Below are 6,920 nucleotides of genomic sequence, written 5' to 3' on the forward strand. Positions count from 1 at the left end.
TGGATCTTAATTTAGGGCTCCCCAAATCAGAAGCCACTTTGAAAGACATGCAGAAGCACAGAACAGCCGATAGATTTCCATATCCTGCAGGGTTTTGGCATGAATCCCCTTCTTTGGTTCCAGGCAGAAAAATACAAAGAGATGTCTGTGAATAGGACCTCACTGGGTGTCCAACCCTCTGAGTGAAATTTCCTGTGCAGAGGATGGTCTCGGCCTACATTTTCTAGTTATTATATAGAATTTGTTTCCTGCTAAGCTGGGGGAAAAAAAAGCATAAAAACATAAAACCTTCAGTGGATTCCCACCTTATAGAGCTACTTCAAGCTGTACAGGCAGAATTTGTACTGGAGAAGTTGACATTGAATAGGATAGTTCAAGGGAGACACCAAAGCTCAGCAGAGACATCCTTTAAAAATTATTTGTCTTGTCTGCAATATTTTGTAAGTTGATCCAAATCAGATTTTTGAGTAATACCATTAAAGTCAACAACCAACACCCAGGATGAATCAAGCTCTTAAAGTGCCATTCAGGCTCCTTGAGAGACACACATCCCAATGACTCCTTTAGCAGTCATTAAACCAATTATCATCCCAGTCTATTTCCAACAATTATCATCATAGACTTTTTGGGTTTAATCAGCTTTTTAATTGACCTGTGAATAAAACAGGAGATACAAAATTCTCCCCTGATACCTCAGGTGTAACTGTTATACATTTAGCATTGCTGTGCACATGAAATAATTTACACCATAATACTGACCTGGGGCTGGGATATGAACAACAATATACTCATAAATTAAAGATAAAAACGAATTAAAGGCAATAAGGGAGAAGAAGAGGAAGTAGTAATCCTAAACAGAATGTCACCATGCTTGGTGACATTGCTTCTGGGACTTCCTTGGTCAGCAAATTTTGGGGCTGGAAGGTTTTGTTGTTTTTTTTTTTTTTTCCCTAAAATGGTATGCAAAGCACAGAATAGATTGTGATACAAAATTTTTGACCATCTCAAAAGTGCTGCAATTATAGAATTGTGTTGCAGAAACGCCTTCAGACAATTGCTTAGGATTTTAAAAAAGAAATCAGCCATTTAGGCATATGTCCCAACTAACTTTTAGCATCCCCTGCCTTAGCACGGCGCTGCAAAGTGGCCTGAATGCAGCAATTTGCGGGATTTGGCACCGAGAGCCCCGCAAGCACTTAGCAAAAGCAATTGTGTAGCTCTATTGAAAATCCCGCGTGTCATGCTGTGGGGAGCCAGCACTTTTTATCTGTCGGCACTGTTGGTGACAAATATTAAAATAAAAAGTATGACACTATAGGTGCTTCAAAATTCAAACTGCAAGTTTCCTACTGCGGGACTTCTAACCATGTAATAAAGTGCAGGGAAGAAAGCAGAGTTCAGACCCCATGCTGTAATAAAGGCAAGGAAATCTTAAGTGTTCAAATACATAATTCATTCTCTTCTGAGACTTTCTACCAGGTTTCTCCCAGTAAAGATTTTAATTTGTGCCTGGATGATACAATCTTTAATTTCGCTTTTACCTCCAGAGAGAGCTGGGAGGGCGCTGGGGCAGCCGTGCCCGTTGCGGGGGATGAGAGGGAATGGTCAGGAGGGATCAGGAGCTCCTCGGCAGTGGGAGGCTATGACAGCCCCGCAGGGCCAGCCCGGCCGCAGGACAAGGAGCCCCGGCTGCCACTCGCTGTGAAAGTGCCTGCACAAAAGTCACAGCAGCACTCGGTGAGCTTTGTTTGTTTCCCATAGAAATGCTTTGCACCTTAAATAATACCTTCCTCCAAGGATCTCAAGGCACATACAAACACTGGCTATGTTCACCTTCTTGTGGGGAGGTAAGAACCTGTTCCCACCTCTTCTTTGCTGTACTTTCTACTGACTGGAAGACTACTGTCTTTTTGTTACACAATTATCAAAACTGGAATACAAAACACATGACTTAGATTTTTTTTTTTGTTAGCTATGAATATTAGACTTGAGGATTTATTGGTTTGTTGTATAAATATTTTTACCTCTGTTTAATAATGTTTTATGTAAGGAACAGTGCAATTATCATAAGGGAAAAGAAACTAATGAGAAATTGGAGACATCTTTGCGTGTGGGAGTGGTACACAAAAGCAACAAGTTACTGAGAAGTTATTGGCCGTATAAATGAGCAAATATATCCCTGCTAAAAGTTCAGTGAAATCACTGCATTTATATCAGGGATAAATTTGGCTCAATTGTGAGAAGAATGCCTGCATCTCACTCTGCAGTGGTCATTTGACCTAAATTATATACATTGATCTGTGTTCCCCCCTGGTGTTAGCATACCAAATTGACTGGATTACATATTCAGATGTAAAGCTACAGGAATGTGCCTCTTGACCCATTTAGATTTTCTAATCCAGGCTTTTAAGTCTAGTTATTTTCTTTTTAAACCCTGGTCTTTTTTCATTCCTTCTCCAGTACCTTCTTAGGGACTGGCACCCATCTCATCCCAAGCCTGGTAGAGTCCTTGGCAGTCAATGCTTTAGGGATTGCTGTCTTGCCTGGGGTTTAGTCCCCCCAGGTAGGGTAATCCAGGCAGCAGTGTTTGCAATCATGGGGTCTGTGCACTTCTGCTGCCTTTCCTAGGAGGAATCCCAGAAATCCTTTGCGTGTTCAATGTTAAAAACATTTTTATTTTAATGCTTGTTTTTTTTACAAAACGGTTGGAAAAACTGTGTCCCTGTTGATGCTGCTGAGAAGGCTGCCATGGATGTTGGAGGAGCTTGGCCTGCAGGTAGAGGCAGAGGACATCATGTTTCCATCTGGGTCTCCAGGAGCAGAGGATGGTGGATCAGGGCACGGCAGGGCTATGCTCCATGGTGCCAGCTGCTCCCAGGAAGCCCAGAGCCTCAGTGCCTGTGCCTAGACTTGCTCTTTCAAGAAAATATTATTTCATGCTGCTTTTTAACAGCTTTCCAGTGCAGGGAGAGTTAACTCTGATTCCTTTCTGCAAGACAGACTATTAATTAGCAGCATGAGCCTGGTGCAGCTGGGTTGAAATGTGTTAAAACAAACAATTAAAAAAAAATTAAGCACCCTCTGCCTACTTCAGTTTAGGGGAAAGGTCTCTCTAACTCTACCTGCTCAGAGGCTACATTGAGGCTCTTTGACTCTGCTCTGAGACTTGCTGACACTACTGATTCAACACTGTATCAAGACACTCCAACTGTGATCTGAGACCTGGAGCAGAGCAGGAGCATCTTGACACAGTGTCAAAACAGTAGTCAGGAGCGCATGGACGCAGCACTGAAAGGCTTTTGTCTCCCAAATGAAAAGGAGCTGGATTATTTTCATCTTTTTTTCCTTTTTTTTTCCTGTTTTTTTTTTTTTTTTCTATTAATGGTAGCTTTCTCTTAAATAAAAATCCCCACAGTTTATTTGCAGGAAGAAAGCAGGACATGTCCCCCTCCCCCCTGCCTTTTTGTTTGATAAAGCAAAGTGACAGACAATGCCTTCACTGTACAATGCACTTCACTAAAGCTTCACTTTACTTCTTCAGCTTTGGAGAAGTAAAAGGCTATATTTGAAAAATATTCCAATTTGGGAACCAAAAGAGGCTAATCTTTTCATGATACTGCACATCATTTATCTGTGTCTCTTTGCATTTTTGTTTGTTGTATATTTGGAATTGCATATTTGTACAATAACATAGTTTTGATCTGACTTGTAGTTTTGGACACAGTGTTGCTCACCAACCTCCCCAAAAAATTCAAGCTATAATACCTGTGAATTCAGTTTTGAGTGTTGACCAATGTTCAAGAGAAGAAATTAGTTCAATTGTCAGAATGTGACGATGCCTGCTGAGACAGGTTTTGTTTCTGCAGATGAGATGGTCTTAATGCTACATGGGCTGTGACTTTATAACAGGTTCAACTCATTTATTTAAAAAATGAGAATAAAATTAAATTTATCTTTCCTTGCTGGGGTCACAGGTACCAAGGAATTAGCAAAACCATCTACTGCATGTTTTATAGATGACAGTGTTTTTGCTGAATGTTAAATGAAAACAATCCATTAAAATAAAAAATGAAAATTCTTTTTGTTTCCTTTTCCTCTTGGGCCTTCCCAAAAGGAGGTCGACACCGACCCAGTTTGAAAAATACTTACCTAAGCCAATCACTGCCCAGCATGTATTCCCTTGAGCAACTTGAGTGGGCATGATGCCATCTGAACAGATGGGCATTACTGTAGGCAACCAAGAGACCATGCATGTGAATCAAGTATGGGTGTTTACAGCATCATTTCCCTGATGAGAATGTCAAAATGGCAGCCCAGTCCGAGCCTTTGGCTCCGTTCACTTGCATTTCACTAATTCAGCTCTAAAATGGACAACTTCATGAAATAAATTATTAACATTAGGTTGGGTGGTCCTGATTGTACTTCATTGGCTTGGGCAGAGCAGGTGGGTAATGGACTTGCTGAAAATACCATGCCTGGCTCCTGTCTGTAGCAGGGGGATTTTTTTCTTTTGTGAAATGAAGGCAAAGAAGCCCCCATGTCTGTGCCAACTATAACGTAACAAACAGGCCAACACATCAGTACTACAGATGTACTCCAAACTGAAAGGAATATTTTTACATTTTTTTAAGGATGCATCTTATTTTAATCAAAATTAAAACACTATAAAAGGGGACTTACATGCCTGATGTATTTGAATAATATCCCAGTGCAAGGTCATCTCCTTAAAGGTGCACATATTGAATTAGGATTTCACTGCTGTCCTAAAGAGAGATGCACACAAATTGTGCAATATTTCCGAGCCCAGCGGTCATTGTAACTCCTGTATCTGTTGAATGAAGAGATTTCTACTGAATTATCATTGGAAGTTCTCTACCATCTGTTAAAAAAAGAACTTCAAGTACAGAAAATAAAGACTCGAATTTAAATATTAATACCTTTGTCTACTTTAACAAAAAAGGCTATAAGATATGTGTTCTGGAAACTTTACATCAAGTGTACATCTGAAGTGCTGTAATTATTTTGGTTTTCTTTTGAGGATCTTGTATTTTGTTCTTGCCAGCTTCTGTGTGTGCTTGTGCAATGCTAGCTGCTTATGTACCCTTCATTTTCAGATGTGGTAATTACATAACCTTTTGCTTTCCTGAGTGGCTAGTCAGCCTGAACTTGAAAAATTGGCATGCTGAACCATCAGGACCAGGTATGAAATACTTGAATCCATATTTCTTTTGGAATAATGCAATATCTTACAGATAATAGGTAAAATGCCTGATGTTTTAGAATTGTTTCTGTTTTTATTTGGGATTGTTTTTGTTTTATTTAAATAATCTAATTTTTTAATCTTCTAAGAAGTGAGTGGTGAGTTTTGTATCTAATCCTATGCTTTAGTTGGGGAATTCAGGAAAAAATGCAGTAGCTTTTCAAAACCATATTAGGATTGTAAAAATGACACTTTTCTAACACTTGGTTGGAACAAAGAGTATCTGAAATGTGCCATTTTCTGTATGCAGATTATTTAATTATTTTCCTCTCATTTCAAGCTATCAAAATCACCATTTTCATTTGTCTTCTGCACTGTGCTGTGATGGTTCTGCCTTCTGCCATTAGACTTGCTAAAATGCTCTGATACCTTCTTTTTCATTTTCCAGGGAGCTTAATGTTTATTTTCTTGCTCAATGTCATGGTAACAGAAAGATTTCCTTTATATTATAGCTAAGTTTATGCTTTAAATCCAAGCAGGGCAGGTTGGAGAGTGCAGTATATCCCATGTGGAAAGGCAGCACTTGCTTTCTGGGTGCCAGCACATACTCCCAGCTGTTGCTGTTGCTGTGGGGTCACAGATGCAGCTCACACTGAATCAGTTAAAAATGTAGCAGATATGCTTGGGGACACAAGCTCAAATTTTCAGGGCCTGATTATTCTGTTAGTTTCATATGTGCAATTCCCACAGAAGTCAGAGGAAGCACTACATGCAAACCTGACAGGCTAATTTGGAGCCCAGAACTGCAAAGGATGTAATCATACATTTGATTTCTGTGGGTTCTTGGGATGTAATTCTCACCCATCTCCATGATATTAGGATATTCTACAGCTTTTGAAGAATTGAATGAAGCTAAAAAATATTAGGTGACTTGTAATATTTCATTTTCAATAATCAGGGGAAGGAAAAGAAATCTGAAGTAAATGACTTCATATTGGACCAGCCCAGAGTGAAAAATGTGTTCTACAGTGCTCTGAAAACTGAGCTAAGAGTAATACAGCGTGTGGCACATTATGTGCAGGGGAGGGCCCCGAGGGATGAAGGCAAACTAATCAAAGGAATAGCTAATGGCCTAGAAGGAGAATGGGGAACAACCTGCTTCTTACAGAGCCCCTCAGCTCAGAGGGCTGGTGTGCAGACTGCTGGGACCCCAGCCTAAGGTCTCAATGAATTTATCCAAAACAAGTCAAATTCAAGACAATTTTTTAATGTCTCTATATTTTGTTCTTTTATCAGAAATTTCTTCCTCACAGAGAACAGAGACAAGTATTGGGGCTGAACCAGCACTGCCACATCTGCACAGGCTTCTATAACATTACTCATGCCTGTACTCCCACAGCACGCCAGGGGTAATACTGCTGGTCTGCTTTGCCTGCTGACTGATCAGCATCTCAGGGCAAATAAAATTGTCAAGTAAAATGGATTTAGCACTGGATCATTAAAAGATGATCTGCAAAGGTGACCAGTCAGGTCTAAGCAAGCTGTCACTTGTTTCAATAAGCAAATGGAGACCAAAGACATCTTTAATATGATGCTCCCAGTGTCAGTATTAACTCTCTTTCTCATCTGTTTTCAGATTAATGGAACTGAGAAATCCAAGAAGGAAAGTGGAGGCTGAGTGATGCTGATGACTCTGGAAGGTATGGCAGTTGGTGCACTA

The sequence above is a fragment of the Melozone crissalis genome, unplaced genomic scaffold, assembly GCF_028551555.1.
Source record: "Melozone crissalis strain CALT ecotype California unplaced genomic scaffold, PUWL_Pcris_2 ptg000007l_1, whole genome shotgun sequence".
NCBI lineage: Eukaryota > Metazoa > Chordata > Aves > Passeriformes > Passerellidae > Melozone > Melozone crissalis.